Here is a 21,873-nt window from a genome sequence, read left to right on the forward strand (position 1 = left end):
TGTTTTTTCTTAGCTTTTGTCTTCTTATCTTTTGACCTATCTTGCCCATAAGCAGTTCTCTAAGTCACTTCTAGGCTAATTTGCATATTATGAAACTTCACATTACTTTCCAAGCTACTGCATCTCACCCCTTATGGATTGTTTTCTTTCATTAGGATCTTAGACTCTTGAAGTCAGGAATTGTTACATTTGCTTACATTGTATTCCTGGAACTTAGCACTTTGTCTGACATCTAAATATTTAATAAGTACTCTACCAGATGATTATTATTATTATTAGAAATAGTAGTAGGATTTAATTATTTTTAAAATATTAAAAGAGTAAAAGCAGTATATAGTACTTTAAGGTATACAAAGAACTTTACATATTGTATCTCATTTGTTCTTCACCACAGTTTTATGAAATAGTTACTATAATCATATTCATCTTATAACTCAGGCAACTGGTACCCTGAGAGATTCAGCCACTTGTCCATGATAATGCAACTAACACTTACCTGAGGCAAGATTTGAACTCAAATTTTCTGACTAGAAATCTCATATTTTACCCACTGCTCCACTTAGATACCAACCTGCACAAGTTTAAAATAGTTCACAATTTTTCTTTCCCCCTCAGTTTCTTTTTCTCTTAACTACCCAATATCTATCGATGACATTACCACCCAATATAATGAAGGTGGAGTCAGATAACCTGAATGCATTTAAATATAAATTCTGCCATGCATGTGTTCACTCTACTGAGTAAACTTGGCAAATCATTTACTCTCAATTTCCTCATCTGTAAAATGAGATGGGTATATTAAAACCTATGACTTCCATCATAAGTCTAATTATGTGAGCTAGTGATCCTAGTTCTGGCCATTTCTTTTTTACCTAGACTAATGTGTAGGTATTTCTTCTTCCCTTAGGTATATTTCATTTATAATGCATCTCAACATTATTGAGCACATTTCTTAATGTGCTACTAATGGCCATGTTGCTTTTATGTTGGAAAATTTCACTGCTTACTTTTGCAAAATAAATAATGTGTATACTCCTGATCCTGACACTCAAGGTCTTAGAAGGTATGATATCTGGCTTTATCTTCCCTTTGCAGATTTATGGTACATACATGACTCTCCTAGGTACTTGCTGTTCATTTATTTGAAGTATTTCACTAGACCCTTGGATATGACCTTCTTTCTAGCCTAACTTAGCCATATGTCCTTTAATTTTGCTTGTAGCATATTCACTGATGAATTCTCTGAAAGACACCCAAGTTTCTACATATTTATGGGTCAGAATATTCTCCAAAACATAGTTTTCATTCCCATAATGATTGTTTACTTTTACTGGGTAATCACTGAATAGACAGTTTAGAGCAAATACGTTAAGAAAATAGCATAGTACTAAAAGTAACAATGGAACATTTTCTCCATGAAACTTGAGATCATTCCCCAACAAATATACACATCTTTTATTGCATCAGTGAATTTGCATGAGGATAACATTTTGCATAGGAATCATATTTTTCAACATGTATAGAATGAATAGATTATGACCACACTACCTAAATAGTGAGGGTAACTGTAGATTAAACAATGTCCAGGGAATATCTGTAGAGGCAAAATTTGCATTGTTGATGATGCAAAGCTGCCACCATCCTCTGTTGTCAGTGCACTTCATTTTTCTGGATCTGCTTTGGTTCTTTTCAATAATTCTCACAGACAATTATTATGAAATACACTCAGATAATGATTATTAAGTTCTCACCATCAGTTCAAAGAAGCTAACAGTTGGCCAAGTTAAGATTAGTCTGTTCTTAGAATTCTTCAATTATTTCTCTTCTTTATGTGTCTCAGTTTCCCCATTTGCAAAATGGGAAAATAATAGTGCCTGCCTAATTAGTAGAGTTGATATGAGACAATGAAGCAGTTGGTTTTTTAATCAACTTCCTTTTTGAGAATTGTTTTTGGTGGCCTGGAAGGAGACATTGATTTCAAATTATTAATCCTTGGCACCACTGAAGGTAAGGAAAGGAGTGAAGGGAAATAATACAAGTTATATCTTCTTCAAATGAACAGGTCTAGAAATTTTTCCATGGAATTCAAAAGCATTCTTTTTCAATAAAAGGAATAAAGAAAAGGAAATATCACATTATGTGATAACCAATAAATATATGGAACTAATTACTTCAAGAGGCAGAACCAAATAGAAACCAGTAGGAAAATTAGAAATAATCAAAATATAACTCAGTGTCAGAAAACAAAAGTCCAAAAGTAAATGGAATGGTTTTATTCTGATTCTTCTTTCACAGTTTGACATAATATGGAAATGTGTGCAACCAACTGTACCTGTATTATATATGTCAGATTATTTGCTCTACTAGGGCATAGAAATGAAAAGGCAAGGGGCAGAAAGCTTTCCAAAGAAGAATCTTGAAAACTATATTTACATAATTTGGAAAAATAAATTTAAAAATAATATTTATAAAAATGAATGAGATATATCATAAAGTTCTGCATTTCACTTTATAGAAGTCTAACTTCATCTTTCTAGGTATTCTGTTCTCATAAGGAAGCAGTTCATCATCATTAACCATGTATTGCTGTTATTTGGACAGTACTAATATTTTATCTAAAATTATAAGTCTTAGTCTGTGCAATGTATTGTAGATAGCAATCAATGTCTTTTGCTTTGGGTTGGAACTGAGATTTTCTGGCAGATGATAAACCTCTACACATGAATCAATTTTGTGCTGGTAAATGTTTAACAATTTGGTCTCTGAGGGGGAAAATACTTCCTGACAGCACTTTTAAGATTAAATTACATTATTAACATTTTGCCATCACTTTATTAAGTCTAAATACTGAGATAACCACTAAATTCCACTAAGGAATTTTAGACTGATCAAATACATATTTAGGGATTCCATGTCAGTATAATACCAAATCAATAGTATTTGTAGATTTGCAAGGTAATGTAACAGTCTGACTCCAACACACCCAGTCTGAAGGTTGTGGAAATAGACAGTCTAACCCTTCAAAATAGAGAGGACCCTTAAATATGTGATATTCTTTAGATGGAAGGACTTAAAGTAGGAAAAGGAAGATGTTCTTTTCTGAAAACTTTAATTAGAGTGAGAAAAAAGATGGATAATTAAACACTTCAGCATGAAGCCAGAATGTCTGCTTTTTAAAGAACAATTAAAGGAATAAATTTGGTGTTTAACAAAAATGTTTATCAACATGACACTTCCTCACAAAGAAGTCTTTTACATTACCTTTCCATTCAGCCAGAAATTCTCTGGCTGAAATGCAAAAGCAGTCCGTTAATCAGAGACTCTTACCTCTGATGTTAAACCAAGAGGAAAACAAGTCTGCCCATGAAAAGAACATTTTGTTCTACTTCAGCTTGTTTTCTTCACAGAAGTGGAACCAAGGACTTGATCTGCAATTGTTTCAAGCACATCAGTTTTAATTATTGTATTCACATATTTTAGTTAATAACTAGTTTTCTTAACTTAAGGTCTTTTTAGTTTTCCTTCCCTGCATCCTTACCCCTCTTGCTCTACTCATTTCACATTGTGAATTATGTCTTAAAATTAGAAGCATCAATGGCCAAGGAGATAAATTCCTGAAAGTAGGAGTCATAGGTTCCTTAGATGCTACTGTGATACATATGTACATGTGTGTACGTGTATGTGTGTGTGTGTGTATGTGTGTGCTTCTCCTCAATACCTGGAGATAGACTTGGGACTCAATGAAGGCACAGTACCTACAATCTATTGATATACGGACAAATGGATAATTAATGCAATTGTGAAAGTAGGCAGGATGTTGCCTTCATTATTGATTATGCTAGACATGAAAATAGGTTGTGGTTAGAAGGGCATAGGAAAGGGATCTCCCAATCAAAGGACCTAAAGATTACTGAAAAACTTCTCTGATATTTCCTAGGTGCTATGATAATTAGAAGATAAGGAATTCTAGCACTGTCAAATACATATTTAGGGATGCTATGTCAGTTTAATGTCAAATCAATTGGTCAATTGTGGAAAATAAATTATTCATACAGTGTTTCAATAAATTAATTTAAGTTATCTCAGATTCAGTGAGTAACAAAATCACAGTGAATCTGTCTATTTGACTATAGTTATTTTCTATATCCTGTGACTGTTCCTTCTACACATATATAAAAACTCTCCCATTCAGAAAGATGGCAGGTAATTTTTTTTTAATTTGGCTGTTTCTTCTTATAGGACATGATTAACTTGAAAATGTTCTATATAATTGAACATTTATGATCTTTATTAAATTGCTCACCATTGTAAAGTTGATAGAGGAGGAAAAAGAATAATTTGGAAATAATTTTTATAATGAATGCAAAAATTATCTCTCCAAGTAACTGGAAAAAACCTATTGAATAAATAAAAACATGCACACTTGAAAATATTTTCAAATTGGAAAGCCACTGACTTTGCAACTTCAAATAAAGATTTCATCTCTGAAGGTCTTAGGTTGACCAACTGTAAAGTAGAATTAAATTAGCATATGTATAACTCTTTCCTTTTCTACCAATCTCTCTATCTATAGCTTAATTAAATTCTCAGACTCTATTTGGAGTAGCAATGCATATAAATTCATTGATTTCATTTTGCATAGGAACATATTTTGTTGTTTTTGTATCAATTTCACATCTATGCAGTACATATGTATATACATACATATATAATATATATCATATATATATAATGAAATATTTGGTTGTTCTTGTAGGTATTATAAATCTATGTTTTGACTGTTTTAGGGAACTCCTATTTAGGAAATTTCTTCTGCCTTTGCTTATTATCAACCTTCCCCACCCTCACTCACATTTTACCTTACAGAGTTGCACTGAAAAATTAAGTGACTTCCTCCTTATCATATAGCCATGAAGTCAGTTATAGATTTGGAATCCAGGTTTTCCTAATTCTGAATCTAATTCTATATCATTATGCCCCTCTTTTCTTCTCTGCACAATTAGTGTCTAATGATCAGTTCTTCTGATTCCAGAATTCTGTTAAGAAATTCACAGAGGCTAAAGTTCAACACCAAAGAATAATAGGCTCCTAGATCAACAGCTGAAAGGAATCTTAAGTGTTCACCTAGGATGATCAGCCAAGATGGCAGAGAGAAACCAGGCACTGTTTTAAGCTCTCCTGTCTTTCACTCAGAACAAACATGAATCAAATGTCTTAACACAGAACCCACAAAAAAACTGAGGAGAACATTATCCATCAAGGTCTGTCATATGGGAGCATGGGCATGCCCAGGGCAGAGACCAGAGACCCAGATTCAATCTTTCCTAATAAAAAGACTAGAGCTGAACAGAAAATTTAGTCTTCAAACAGGAGACTCAAGAGATAAATGAAAAGGTAAACAATGGAAAAGAAAAACAATTGTTATGCAGTAAGTTTAAACTCGCTTTATCCCCACCTGGGAAGAAGATTCTCATAAATCTTGAGAATTGAGTTACAATTCTCTATTACCTCTATATTACAATTCTCTATATTACCTCTATATTAGAGGTAATATACTTAGCCAGAAGAAATGGCCACTCATGACATGTCCATAACTTTATGTAATGATTTTAAAAATATTATCTCATCAAACAAGGAGGACAGTAAAGAGATGAGAGGAAGGGAGAGGATCTGAATAGGGTAAATTATATCATATGAAGAGGTACAAAGGGCATATTGAAATAGAGGGGAAGAAGGAAGGAGGTGAGAATTGCCTGAGTCTTACTCTCATTAGATTTGGCTCAAAGAGGGATTATCACACACATTCAGTATATTAACCTTTCTAGTATTAAGAGAAGAAGAGGCAGGGAAAGGAAGAACTGACAGAAGGAAGTAAAAGAAGGGGTAAAGGGAAAGGGGAAAGAAAATGAAGGGAGTTGGATAGAAGGGAGAAAACACACTGAAGGAGGTGGCATTCAGAAGCAAATTACTGTAGAGTGAAAAAAGAGGTGAGAATATATTGACAATATAAGGTGAAAAAAAGGGGGGAATACAAATAGAGGGAAGATAGCAAGAAGGGCAATAAAGAGTTAGTAGTTATGACCTTGTGAATGGAATGAACTCACATAAAACAGAAACAGATAGCAGAATAGATTACAAATAATAAGAATCCTACAATATTCTGCTTTCAAGAAACACATTTGAAGTAGAGAGATACATACAGAGGATAGGTAAAAGACTAGAACAGAATATATTATGCTCCAGTTGAAGGGGAAGGGGGAGGGGTAGAAATCCTTATCTCAGACAAAGCAGTTGCAAAAATAGATCTCAGTAAAAGAGGTAAGGAAAGAAACTATATCCTTCTAAAAATTATTATATAGACAATGAAGTAATTTCAATCCTTAAATACATACATATATATATATATATATATATGTGTGTGTATATATATATATATATATATATATATATATACACATACACACACACACACACTAAGCTATATGGTATCCAAATTCTTAAAGGAGAAGCTGAATGAGTTACAGGAAGATATAGACAGCAAAACTCTGCTGTGGAAAACCTCAACCTCTTTCTCTCAAAATTAGATAAAAGTAACCATAAAATAAATAAGAAGGAAGTTAAGAAGATGAATAGAATGTTAGAAAATTTAGATAAATAGACTCCTGGAGAAAATTGAACAGGGTTAAAAAAGAATATACAATTTTCTGCAATACGTGGCAACCATACAAAAACTGGTCATGTACTAGGGCATAAAAACCTCAATCAAATGCAGAAGGGCAGAAATACTGAATTCATCCTTTTCAGACCATGATGCAATAAAAATCACATGCAATGAAGGGTCATTGAGAGATACACCTAAAACTAATTAGAAACTAAATAATTTCCTTGTAAAGAATGAATCATAGAAAAGAATTAATGATTTCATACAAGACTATTACAATAATGAGACAACATACCAAAACTTAGGGCATACAGTCAAAGCAATTATTAGGGGATATATTGCATATCTGAATGCATACATGAATTAAAAAGGAAATCAATGAACTGAGCATGAAACTAAAAAAGTTAAAGAACAGTAAAAATTCCCAATATCAAATTAAAACTTCTGAAATAAAAGATGAAATTAATAAAATCAAAAGCAAGAAAACTATTGAACTAATAAATAAAACTATGAGAACTAATAAGTAAAAAAATTTTAATTTGATTTAAAAAAGAAGAAAGAAAACCAAATTACTAGTTTCAGAAATGAAAAAGTTGAATTCACCACAAACTAGGAGAAATTAAAGTAATAATTAAGAACTCTTTTACCCAACTTATATCAATAAATTTGATGATCAAAGTGAAATGGATGAATATCTGCAAAAATACAAATTGTCCGGGTTAAAAGAAGAGGAAATTAAATACATAAATAACCCTATTTCAAAAAAAGAAATTCCACAAACCATCAACAAACTCCCTAAGGAAAAATCTCCCGGGTCAGAGGGAGTCATAAGTGAATTCTATCAAAACTGAAGGAGCAATTGGTTCCAATTCTATATAAACTATTTGGAAGAAGAATATGTGAAGATGGAATTTTACCTAATTCCTTCTATGACACCAATATGGTGCTGATACCTAAATCAAGAAGAGTCAAAGAAGAGAAAGACAATTATAGACCAATTTCCCTAATAAATATGGATGCAAAAATGTTAAATAGAACAAATTATCACAGGGATAATACCCTATGACCAAACAGGATTTATTCCAGGAAGACAGGGTTGGTTCAATATTAGGAAATCTGTCAGCATATTTGACTACATCAATAAAAAACCTAACAGAAATCATATGATTATCTCAATAGATGCTGAAAAAATCTTTTTCATAAAATACAGCACCCATTCTTAGCAAAAAAACACCAGAGAACATAGGAATAAATAAATTGTTCCTTAAAATGATATGCAATATCCAGCTGAAACCATCAACAAGCATTATATAAAATGGGTATAAGTTAAAAGCATTCCCAATAAGATTAGGGGAGAAACAAGAATGTCCATTATCACCACTTCTATTCAATATTGAATTAGAAATGTTAGCTTTACAATGAAAACAGAAGAAATTAAAGAAATTAGAATTGAGAATGAAGAACAAAACTCTCACTCTTTGCAAATGATATGATGGGATACCTAAAGAAACGTAAAAAATCATCTAAAAACTATTGGAAATGATTAGTAACTTTAAAAAAGTCACAAGATATAAAAATAAACCCATATAAATCTTCAACATTTCTAAATATTACTAAAACAAATAATACAAGCGTAAGAAATAGAAAGAGAAATTCCATTTAAAATAACTACAGACAATATAAAATACTCGTGAGTCTACCTCCCAAGGCAGATTCAGAAACTATGAAAATAACTATAAAACACTTTTCACACAAATAAAATCAGATCTAAATTACTAAGTAAATATCAACTGCTCATGAATAGGATGACCTATTATAATAAAAATGACAATTCTACCTAAATTTAAGCACTTATTTTGTACCAAACCAATCAAACAACCAAAAAATTACTTTAGTGAGCTAGAAAAAAGAGTAACTAAATTCATAAGGAGGAACAAAAAGTCAAGAATATAAGGGAATTAATTTTTAAAAATGTAAAAGAAGTCAGCTTAGCCATACCAGATCTAACATTATATTATAAAGCATCAGTTATCAAAATTTCTGATAGTGCCTAAGAAAATGAGTGGTGCAATTTGGATCAGTGTATACCATGGAAACAATGTAAAGACTGACAAATTGTTTTCTGTGGGGGGGGGGGGAGGAAAGTAAGATTAGGGAAAATATTATAAAACTCAAAATAAATAAAATCTTTAAAAAATAAATTGAAAAAGGAAAGAAAAAGAGTGGTGCATCAATGGAATAGATTAGGTGCAAAAGTGACAGTAGGAAATGATTATAGTAATCTACAGTTTAATCAACCCAAAGAGTCCAGCTTCTGGGATTAGAACTCATTCTTCGATGAAAATTGTTCAGAAAACTGGAAGATAGCATGGAAGAAACTAGAATTGAACCAACCTCTCACACCCTGTACCAAGATGAGGTCAAAATGGGTACAAGATTTAGACATGAAAGACAATATTATAAGCAATTAGGAAAACAGGAAGAGTTTACTTGTTAGATCTGTTGAAAGGGGAGCAGTTTATGACCAAAGAAGAGATATAGAACATTACAAAAAAACAAACTGAATAATTTTGATTACATTAAATAAAAAAAAAAGGTTTTGCACAAACAAAACTACTATAACCAAGATCAAAAGTAATGTAGTAAATTAGGAAATAATTTTACTGGTGTTACTGACATTTCTAAAATATATAGAGGACTGAGTCAAATTTATGAATAAAAAATATCATTCCCCAAATGACAAATAAGCAAAGGCAATTCTCAGACGAGGAAATCAAAGCTCACCATAGACATATGAGGAATTCTTCTAAATAATTATTGATTAGAGAAATGTTAATTAATGTGTATCTGAGGTGACACCTGTCACCTTTCATATGACGAGAAAGGATAATGATCATTGTTGGAGGGGATTTGGGACTGATACTCAAAGGCATTGTTGGTGGAGTTATGAATTGAACCAAACTTTATCAAGAACAATTTGAATTATGCTCAAAGGAAAATAAAAATGTGCATTCCCTTTGATCAGCAATATCACTACTGAGTTGTATCCTAAGGAGATCAGGAAAAAGGGCAAAAATTCCACATGTACAAAAACATTCATAGCCGCTGTTTGTAGTGGTACAGATTTGAAATTGAGATGATGCCCCAATAATTGGGGAATGAATTATGGCTGAACAACTTATGGTATATATTTTTGTTGGAACACTATTGCTCTGTAAGAAATCATGAGGGATGGGATTTCAGAAAAGCCTTGGAAGACTTGCATGAATTGATGCTGTATGAGGTGAGCAGATTCGGAAGAACATTGTACACTCTAATAACAAAATGGGGTGATGATCAGCCTTGATGGACTTGCTTACTCTATCAGTACAATAATCACGTACAATATTAGGTGATCTCTGTTGGAGAATACCATCTGTATCCACAGAAGGAACTGTGAAATTTCAACAATGATCAAAGTTTATTATCATGCTTTTTTAAAAGTTGTCTTAAGTATTAAGTAATTTTTCTATCTCTAATGTTTCTTTCTTCCTTTTATCCATTTCTTCTCTAACAATGCTTTCAGTTTTGATCTATGCATATCTTGGATGGAAATGTAAAGTCTATATCAAATTGCCTTCTGTTGGGGAAAAGGGGGGAGGGAGAGGAGAAAAAATTGTGAAACTCAAAACTTTGCAAAAAAAAAGATTTGGGGAAACTACCATGTACATAATTGGAAAACAAATAAAATATTTATATAAAAATAATAATAATGATAATAATAAGTAGTTTATCAGGTGCAACTTTCTCATTTTATAGATGAGAAAACTTCAAAGATGAATTAAGGAACTTTAACTCCAGTGCTAGTTTTCTTTTTTTTCTACCACATTGATTACAATGTGTTTTCTGAAGCACAGATCAAATTCCATCAGTCAGGTAACTGCTTCAAACTCAATCATGGGTTTTGATTTATACATTTTGTAAATATTATTTCAATTTTGTCTTAAGCACTTTTATATACATATATATGTATATGTATGTATCACACATACATACATATATAATATACATGAAATAGGAGACAAAAAATTTTCAGTATGAAATCATTTCTATTTCATATTACTGAGATTTTTCTTAAATATGCATCAAATTCTTTTTTTATTCACATTTTGTACAAATGTTTTTTACATTAATAAAATATTCTTGTTTAAGAGTAAACGAAATATGCCCTCCCTGCCATGAATATAGACTTGCTTGAGCAACAAAGGGAGAGAAAAAAATTAAAATTAAAAAAATAGTAATAATTGTAGCTATTGCCAGGTAGCACAATGGACGAAGCACCAGCCCTGGAGCCATGAGCACCCGAGCCCACAGCCAGCCCCATAGACCCAACAATCACCCAGCTGTGTGACATGCAATCCACCTGATCCCCACTGCCCTGCAGAAACCAAAAAGAAGAAATAAAAAGACCCAAAATAAAATAAAATAGTAATAATAATAGTAGGGGTGGCTGGGTTGCTGACAGAGCATTGGCCCTTGAGCCAGGAGCACCCGGGTCCAAATCTGGCCTCAGACACCCAAAGATCACCCTGCTATGTGGCCCCAGGCAGGCCACCCAGCCCCATTTGCCTTGCACCCTCCCCCCAAATAATAATAATAATAATAATAATAATAATAATAATAATAATAATAATAATAATAAATGTGCTTCAGTCTTTGTTCCAACACCAACAACTCTGTCATGGGTGGATCACATTATTTATGATAAGTCCATCACAAAAGTTACTTCCATATTTTTCCAACGTTGCCATTGCTGATCGCAACTCCCTCCTTTCTTATTTCTCCACTACCATGCACTATATTTTCACTCTCCTTTCGCTCTGACTCTGCTGTAGGGTAGCTGAGTGGCACAGCAGACAGATCCCCGGCTCTGGGGCCAAGAGGCCCTGAGCCCCCATACCACCCCTTAGGCCCAGAATCCACCTGGCCCTATGATCCCAGAAAGGCCTTCCAATCCCAGCCCCTTGCAAGAAGTAAAAAAAAAAATGTGTTATATCTGACCACTCTCCCCCCAGAGTCCATCCTCTCCTCCTTTATTCACATCCACACCCCTTCCCCCTGCTCCCCCCTCCTTCTTACTCCAGATGTCTATACCCCATTGAGTATATATGCTATTTCCTCTCCTAGCCACCTCTGATGAGACCAAAGGTTCCCTCATTCCCCCTTGCCTCTCCCCTTCCATATCATTGCAATAGCTCATTATAATAAAGAAAAATCTTATTATATGAAATATCTTGGCCTATTCCCCCCCCCTTTTCTTTCTCCGATTGCATTTCCCTTGTTTTCTATTTACTCCATTTTTACACCATATTTTATCTTTGAATTCAGCTTTCTGCAGTATTTCAACTATAAAACTCCCTGTACCTGCTCTATTAACTGAGTATTATCAGTGTCATTTTTCTATGCAGGAATACAAGCAGTTCATCCTCATTAAGTCCTTCATATTTTCCCCCTCTCCTCCACTCTCCATGCTTCACCTGAGTCCTGTATCTGAAGATCAAACCTTCTGTTCAGCTCTGGCCATTCTAAAAGGAACATTTGAAATTCCCCTGGTTCATTCAAAGTCCATCTTTTTCCCTGGAAGAGGACATTCAGCCTTGCTGGGTAATTGATTTTTGGCTGCATTCTAAGCTCTTTTGCTGCTATATTATATTCCAAGCCCTAGGAGCTTCCAATGTAGTTGCTGCTAAGTCCTGTGTGATCCTGACTACAGCTCCATGGTATTTGAACTGTGTCCTTTTGGCTGCTTGTAATATTTCTCTTTGACTTGGAAGTTCTGGAACGTGGCTATAATATTCCTAGGAGTTGGTTTTTTGGGATCTCTTTTCGGGGGTATTGGTGGATTCTCTCCATTTCTATTTTGCCCTCTGCTTCTAGAATATCAGGACAATTTTCCTGTAGTAATTCTTGAAAAATGATGTCAAGGCTCTTTTCCTGATCATAACTTTCAGGTATTACAATAATTTTTAAATTATCTTTCCTAAGTCTGTTTTCCATATCAGTTGTTTTTTCAATGAGATATTTCACATTTTTTTCTTATTTTTCATTTTTTTGGTTTTGAAGTATTGATTCCTGATTTCTGGTAAATTCATCAATCTCCCTGAATTCTATTCTTTGTCTGAAGGATTTGTTCTCCTCAGAGAGTTTTCTTATCTCTTTGTCCATCTGGCCATTTTTGCTTTTTAAAGCATTCTTTTCCTCCATAACTTTTTGAACTGTTTTATCCATTTGACCTAAGCTGGGTTTTAGCATGCTATTTTCTTCAGCATTTTTTTTAGATTTCCTTGACTAAGCTGCTGACTTCATTTTCTTGTTTTTCCTACATCTCTCTTATTTCTTTTCCCAGTTTTTCCTCTAATTCCCTCATTTGATTTTCAAAGGCATTTTTGAGCTCTGTCATAGCCTGAGCCCAATTTCTGTTTTTCTTGGAGTCTTTAGATGCAGGAGCTTGTGCTTCCTCATCTTCAGACTGAGTATTTTGATCCTTCTTGGGCTCATTTGCAAAATATTTCTCAATGGTGTTTCTCTTATTTCTCTGCTTGCTCATTTTCCCATCCTGGGCCTGGTTTTGGGGTGCTTCCTGAGCTTTTGGGACACTCCCACAAGGGTCTCAGTGTGTGAGGCTCTTTTCTCCATCCTGGTCTGTGAATGACCATAAGCGCCCCCCTCTGCCACGGGGCTGAGGTGGGGGGGGCCCTGTTGTTCTATGGGGGGGCCTAGATTGTGATCAGGATCTGAATGTGGTCAGACCCCCAGAGTCCTGTTCCAGGGGCAGAGGACAGAGCTCTGCAGTCTCTCTTCACTCCCCTCAGCTCAATAGGCTCATGCCCTGGAGGCTCCTGCTTATGGGTTCTGCCTGCTTCTGTTTTGGATCTGGGCTGTGGAAAGACCTTGCTGCTTGCTGTGTGCCTTGAGGGCTGGGCTCCATGTGCTCATTCTGGCAGAGGTCCCCTGCTGTTCCTCCACTTTGTTCCCTGTGTTCCACCGTGGTGTAGCTCAGGAGACTCCCTGCTGCTGTGAGCTCCCTTGGGCTGCCTGCGGGAGCCTGAAGTTCTTTTGCTCCGGTGGGCCACCCCTCCAGCAGGCCGCCACTCCGACCCCGGGGAGCAGAGCCTTTCTGCTCTTTTCCAGGTTACCTTGAGTAGGAGAACTTCCTTTCTAGGTCCCTTTGTGGGTTCTGTCTCTCAAAAGTTTAGTTAGAGTCCTTAGTTTAGAGGTTTTATCAGAGAGGGCCTAAAACTGGATCCTTTCTTGTCACCATCTTGTCTCTGCCCCCCAATATGCATCAAATTCTATGCACTACTTTCAAAACTATCGAGCTTTTCATACTTCTATACTTTCTTTATTTTTAAGTCTTTTTCATTTTTTTTTACTTCTATACTTTCTTATGAACTTCCTTTTATTGTCTTCTTTGCTTTAAAAAAATTGTTCCAGTGCCCTCCCCTTTTTTGCATCAATATTTTTAAGCTCCCTCCTCACTGAGCAGGCTACTGCCTCCCAAATGACCAAGGAAAACAAAAAAGGATATTTTAATAATAACATCAAAAGTCAGAAGCATACTTAATTAAAGCAAATAGACATTGTATTGTTGTACAAAAAGGGGTACCTAAAATCTTTTACCTCTCTGTGTCAGGAGTGATATAAAATGTTTCATCATAGATCCTCTAGAGATATTCTTGACCATTACTTTGAACAAAGTCCTTATATTTTTCAAAGTTATATTCATAACTATGTTGCTGTTCATTTAAAAATTGTTCTTCATCTCATTTCACTTGTGTCCTTTCATACTTCTCAGGGTTCTCTGAATCTCTTTCATAATTTTATATATTCTATTTGTATTCCATAAACTTTTTAATCATTTTTCAATTATCTAAAAGGCAAACAAAGGTATTGCCTTAAATTCAAGTAATTTTCCCCAACTCAGTTTATTCTTCCTTTAAAATCTCCTACTATTATCATTTCTCTTAAGATTGCCCTCTATTCCTGATTGAATTTGATATTTTTCTATACCAATTTGTCTATATGAATGTTCCATCTTCTTTTGGTTCAAATTAATGAGGTTTAACTGATACTCAATCACTCCTTTCCTCCATATTTGTATGGTGTTCTTATGTACTCTAATAATAAAAAGTAAAAAGTTCCAGCTCCTCCCTCCATTCTACATTAGCATTTTTCCCCTATTCCCAACCTTCTCATTTTCTTTTTCAAATCCTGAGAAAAGAATCAATCTTCCCTCACCTTTCTGGAAGCTATTGATTATTTTAATAACCTGTGAAGGCATTGAAGTTCCAAAGACTTATTTGGTTCTTCTCTATTGTTATAACTATATTGTTAGTACTATATCATTAAATAGTTCTAGTCAATTGCTCAAATAAATTTATCAGTTATAAATTTATCTGGTCTCTTGCATTTGTATTTTAAGGTTCTTATTCAGCTCTGATCTTTCAATCAGAAATGTTTGAAAGTCTTCTATTCCAATAAAAGTTCATATATTTTCCTTGTGGGATAATAATCATGTCTTCAGAGTACATTATGATTGGTCTCTCTCTCTGTTTGGAATATTACATTCCAACATCTTATTTTTTTTAAAAAAATAGAAGTTACCAGGTTTTATATCACCCTGACTGTAGTCACTTAATACTAGAATCACTAGTATTTTTATATCAAAGTAGTTTTAGTTGATGATGGAACTCTGGATTTGGACTGTGGTTTTCCTGGGATTTTTCCTATCTTTGTCATCTGTTCCTAAAAGTATGGGTAATTTTCATTTATGTTAAACCATGGTATTCATGTTTTTTGAATCGTGATTTTGAGAATTTAATTAATCCCTATGAATTACTTTTTATATCAGCTAGTTTACTTTTTCTTATATTTGTAAATCTTTTAGTTTTGTTCTAAAATTTCCTGTTTTAATTAGAAATCATTTATATCTGTTCAATTCTCATTAAGGGTTCCATTTCTTTAGTGAAGTTTATCATTTTATCTTCTGAGCTACTTTCTGTTTCACAATATTTTTTCGTTTATCATAAGTTATTTTAATCCATTCATTTTTTTAACATGTTCATTTAATCCTTGTGGAAAATTCATTTTTCTTTTCCTTTTTAGTACCTGCTTACTAAATTTATGATAATCTTTGAGTTAGTATTAGAGAGCTTCCTCCTAGTCAAGCTGCCATATTAACAATACTTATTGTATCCTTAGTAAGAAATAAATTTGATGGGAGGAAAAACTTAAAATAAAGGAATATTTTCCCCAGTGAAATATTAAAAATGACTAACCCATGTATTAAAATTCTTCCACATGATAAAAATTAGAGCCTTCATCCAACACAATATAGTTCAGTTTAAAGATTATTTTTTCCTCTTCCATGCAGTATTTCCAAAATTTTGACTTGCAGATGTTCTTCTCTTGCCCATAATTGCACCCTCTTCAGGAAGTCTTTTTCATTACCTCTTCATTTTAATGACTTCCTTGTCTTGATTCTCTGCAGTCTTATGCTATTGAGAATTTTACATGGTTATTTGCATATTATCTCCCCTATTGAACTTGGGTCCCTCAAAGGAAGTGACTATCTATTGTTTTTTTTTCTTTGTATCCCCCAGAGTTTAGTAAAATGCCTTAAATGCAGGAGGTACTAAAAAATATCTATTCACTGGTTGAATAACATGGGAGTTTCAATGAACTGGGTGAATGGCAGTATGCACATCAATATTTTGGTAAAGTGGAATAAACAGTTTTACTGGATGGGGTATTAGTGACAGAGAGGCAATTAGAACTCTATGAGTCTCATGATCCAGTTTGGTGCTCTTGCATTACATATTGCCATCATTGTGTTATCTATCTGTCTAAAATAGGGGATTTTCTATTAGATGATATGAATTTTATTATCATGTAAATAATATGTTAAAGAAAATGCATCATTGCAAATTGTTATCTGCTCTTCTCTGTAAATGAAAGTTTTACAGAGTTCTCTGTAGAACTGAACCTTTAAGTGACTTGCCTAAGATCCTACCAACAGTCTCTCAGTTTTGTTTTCATCTTTACATAATCTTTTGACTACGTATGGGGTCACAGACAGTCAAACATAACTGAAAAATGATGGAAAAACTACAACTACAATAATGAAATATTAATGGGTGTTGATCCTTAGGGATCCTCGTGTGAAGGTTAGTGGCCTTCTTTCTGTTTGAATTGGATGCCACTGATCCATGCTGCATGTTAAATCTGGATAAATAATTGAAATGATCCTTAAAATTTTCTATTTTAAAACATATTGAAAAAAGAGGAATTTTTACTTAGAAAAATTATTTGATGTGACCTTTGATGTTACAAATGGCTTTGTAATTTTGATTGAGCGTGTTTAGCCTTAGAAATGAAAAAATATACTTCTCTCCCTTCATTTCAGAAGTAAGGGTCTATGGTTATACAGCAATTATATATACTCGCAGTCCTTCTTGATGTGTTGAGTTTTGCTGAATTGATTTGTTTATTCTATCTTTTTTTAAATTTTGTATTTAAATGGATATTTTGAGAGGAAACAATGGGAGAAATATATTTCAAAATTAACATGTTTTAAAATGAGTATCGAAATTGGGAAGAAAGGAAGTGTGGTATAGTGGTTGGAGAACAACTCTGTGAGTTAAGATTTAGGAAAATTTGACCCAAGCCCCACTCTTGATCCATACTGTTTACTTCGTCTTAGAGCAAGTTGCTTAACCTCTTAATATTTAAGACAACTCTATAATACTGATATTTGAAGATCAGATACCAATCTCCTTCTAGTACCTCCTGCATTTCTTCACCATATATTCCCTGCAGCAATAACATCACATGGTCTAGTAACAGGAAAATCATTATTTTAAAAAAATCGAACTTTGTCTCATTTTAGATATGAATTGCATTAGAAGGATACCAACATCTACCAGTGATTTCTTATGTAGCTTATTTTGGTGGATTGCATTTTCATTATAAAAATTTGAAAATATTTATGAATGACTACAACTGTTTAGAAGGGCAATAACATTTTTTTTCTTTTACCCAAATACTTCAGTCTTTTGTAGACTGCAGGGAATGAATCAATGTGTATTATTTATTCAAATTTGGTAACAAGTTCAGCCATTTGTTTAGTCATTGGAGAACATCCATTGGTGGTTCATTCATCTGATTTCACCTTTACAGTAATGACTTTTCTGATTCTATCTACCTTTAACTTTTTCATTTCAGTTGAACTATAAAAGCAAAAAAAAAGTGCTCAAAAGTAGGTCTTGCTTCATTTAATATTATCATTTATAGATATATTTATTTTTATCAAAGTCATAAATATTAATGATTTTAGGTCACATCAAAGAATTTTTCTAAGTAAAAATTCCTCTTTTTTCAATATGTTTTAAAATAGAAAATTTTAAGGATCATTTCAATTATTTATCCAGATTTAACATGCAGCATGGATCAGTGGCATCCAATTCAAACAGAAAGAAGGCCACTAACCTTCACATGAGGATCCCTAAGGATCAACACCCATTAATATTTCATTATTGTAGTTGTAGTTTTTCCATCATTTTTCAGTTATGTTTGACTGTCTGTGACCCCATACGTAGTCAAAAGATTATGTAAAGATGAAAACAAAACTGAGAGAGTTGAGTGGTTTGTTCAGGGTCACACAGCTAATAAATGTCTGAGACTAGATTTGCATTCAGAAAAATAAGTCTTCCTGATTCCAGACAAAGTATCAATTAATATTTTCAGTGTTGTATTGTAGTTCTATTTATTCTGTTCAATACTTCCTAAAGTTCAATGTATTTTGGGAATTGAACTAATAAAATTATGTCTCACTAACCTCAATGGTAAACTTCCCAAGTTATAAATGCTCTCAAAGCAAAGGTACCTACTGAGTTAGTATAGTAAAGACATACATATCAGTATTAATAAAGCAAATTGTATGCAAGATATATAGCAAATAATTAACAAATTAAGGACAATGGAATTAAGAAGAGTTGAAGAAGGCTTCCAATAGAAGCTAGGAGACAGAAAAATCAGTAGTAGGAGTGAATGAAGGAGAGACTTCCATACATTAGGAACAGAGAGTTTGCTGGCAAACAAGAAATAGAGTGTTTTACTTATGGCACAGGCAGGGTGCTAATGTCACTGGATAGAAAAATATTTGGTTTTAGTTAAATGTTTCATAAAAATGAAATTGATACTAAATATGTGGTACCTATAACTAAGTGGCAGTTTGGATGGAACATCCAGGCTGAAATCAAAAATGCTCAATTTGTGAGTTCAAATGTGACCTCAGACATTTAATATCTCTATAACTCTAGGCAAATCATTTAACTCTGTTTGCCTTAATTCCTCATTTGTGATGTAGTAGAAAATGGCAAACTCAGTATCCTTGCCAAGAAAACCTTAATTAGAATAATGAAGAGTCAAACATGATTGGTTGTGGTACCTATCTTACTTTTATTCATATCTTTCAAATTATGGAGTTTTTTGTTTCTCTTCTTCCATAAAAATAGTCTTCTCAGTCACTTTTTGCTCTATCAACTTTAAAGTAACAATATTGCCATGGACTCTCTTCCCCTCATCCTTAACTTACCCTCAAATCCTGTTTGTCTATGTTTCCTTAGACAGGGAATTTTCCTTATCTTTTTGACTATGTTTTATCTCTCTCTCTCTCTCTTACCCAGTTATCCAATTCTTTTTTGTTGATTAAGTAGATAAATGAAACCTCTATTCTCACTTTATTTTGTTTCTTAGATTTTTTTTTACTCTTTTACTAAAGGAATTGTTTTACTTCATTCCCTTTATTATTTATTTTCTCTTTCTGTTCCTTTTGAACTTTGATACATGGACCTCATATTTATCTTTTTTTTTGCTTCTTTTGTCTTTGTAATCTTTGTGGAATCAAAAATTCAAAAATACTTAATTTTTATTCTTCACCTCTGTTTCTATTGATATTTTCTTACAAGTATCAATGCCTACAGGAGATGAGAGAATGTAGAGGTACTTTCACAAGGAAACATTTTTCTGGTGTCCTTGATTCTGTGATTCTTTATTTCCATTATATTTCTTAACCCATTTAAAATAAAAATGTCCTCTCTGGGTCCATGTCTTTCTACTCATCTGGATGCCAACAGCTCCTAAAGCTTCTTATTCTCTTTTCCCTGATCCAGGATGCTGTCCATGAAAGAAAAATAATTACAGATTATCTTTTTCCTCCTGTGGAAGTATTCTTCAATAGGATGCCTTCCAACCACTGAACTGAGATTTCCATTCCCTTCTCTGGTTTTTCATGGATTTAGAATAGTATTTAAAATAGAATAGAATAGAATAGAATAGAATAGAATAGAATAGAATAGAATAGAATAGAATGGAATGGAATGGAATGGAATGGAATGGAATGGAATGGAATGGAATGGAATGGAATGGAATGGAATGGAATGGAATGGAATGGAATGGAATGGAATGGAATGGAATGGAATAGAATGGAATGGAATGGAATGGAATGGAATAGAATAGAATAGAATAGAATAGAATAGAATAGAATAGAATAGAATAGAATAGAAATAGAAATAGAAATAGAAATAGAAATAGAAATAGAATAGTAGAATAGAATTAGAAATGTCTTTTGTATTATCTTCTGTTGTTTGCAAAACCATTGCCTGTAACTGGAATTCTTATAAAAAGATATTATGATTCTTGGAGTTTGCAAGATAGTACCTCTTCTTAAGAGATCTGGGTATTCTTTTAATTGACAGTTTATTTTTTGAATTCAAATGTTCTGGGAAGTTTTTCTTGCATTATATCTTATATCATGATATTTGGGTTTATTTGTTGTTTTATTTGCATGCTCTTTGGGTAGATTTCAAATCTGTAAATTCTTTCCACTTGTCCTGTCTTCAGGATAATATGCTTAGCTTATAAAGAGATGATATGTCCTTTTAGCACATTGCTTTTTGTTTCTTCTCTTCTAGATTCTCCTTCCCACTGGGGCATCTAGGTGGCATGGAGTACCATACTTGTAATCAGGAAGACTGAATTCAACTCTGACCTCAGACACTTGATACTTACTAGCTGTGTGGCCTATTGCTTACCAAAAAAAATTGTCCTTCCTTTCACTGTGTTTGTATTCCCAATCATTTTCCTTTTCTTTGCTTCTTTGAAAAGATCTACAAGGGTAGATCTAAGTTTTTTTTTAATTTTTTTCATCATTTATGCTATATGTCATAAATTTTACTTTTGTAATTACTATTGCTCCCTTGAACCATTCTGGAACATCCTGCTGTGTTTCTGTCCTTTCTTCAGAATCCCCAGAGTCCTCAACAAGGAGTAACTCATTTATCTTTGTCTTCCAATATTTATTAAAAAAAACTGTTTTGAATCATTTAGTTGATTGTTCTCAAATTTTGTAACTGAGTTATATTTCTCCATAGATCTTTTGTAATTTGTCTTTGTTTTTCTATATTCTCCTGTCACTCATTCGCTCTCTCTTGGATGATAGATTCCCCAAGGTAGGATCTTAAAACAACCTCAACTCTCCCATCCCTCCATGATAAGGAATTCACTTTTCACTGAACTCAATTCCTTTACCTGGCATTGAAACAATTCCACATACACATTGGTACATTGTCTTAATTTCTTCAGTTGTTTATTTATCCAGCTGAGAACTGGGATAGGGCAATATTCTTATTGCAGCTTCAGACAGAGAAAGTATTTAGGGGAGAAGAAGGAAGAAAGAGAATAGTTAAGTTCTATTGCCTATTATCAGAGAATGCTGGGAGGAAGATAGGTTTGTGAAGGGGGAGTGGAAAAGAGATGATTTTGGGAGAGGAAAGAAGTTCATGAATGGATCCTAGCATATAAGACTATGTGCATGGTGGAAGAGGTAGTCAAAAGTGAGTACCTTAAGAATTAACAATTAGACTTCTTTGTTATTTCATCAGGTGGTCACCTCACTAGAGGTTCTGGTAGTTGTTTGGAACCATTCTTTACCTCCTGCAGACAATTTTTATTCTAAAGGGATTTGAAAAGCTTAGGAGGATCAAAGAAAATATCTCATCCTCCATCTTGTTAGTAATGTGATATCAAAACATTTCTTACTTTACCTATATTTACATTTCAAATGCATTCTTTTCTCTTCTTCTATTTAGTAAGCCAGCCTTTGAAGCAAATAT

Source organism: Macrotis lagotis, chromosome 5 (genome assembly GCF_037893015.1).
Source record: "Macrotis lagotis isolate mMagLag1 chromosome 5, bilby.v1.9.chrom.fasta, whole genome shotgun sequence".
NCBI classification, from domain to species: domain Eukaryota; kingdom Metazoa; phylum Chordata; class Mammalia; order Peramelemorphia; family Peramelidae; genus Macrotis; species Macrotis lagotis.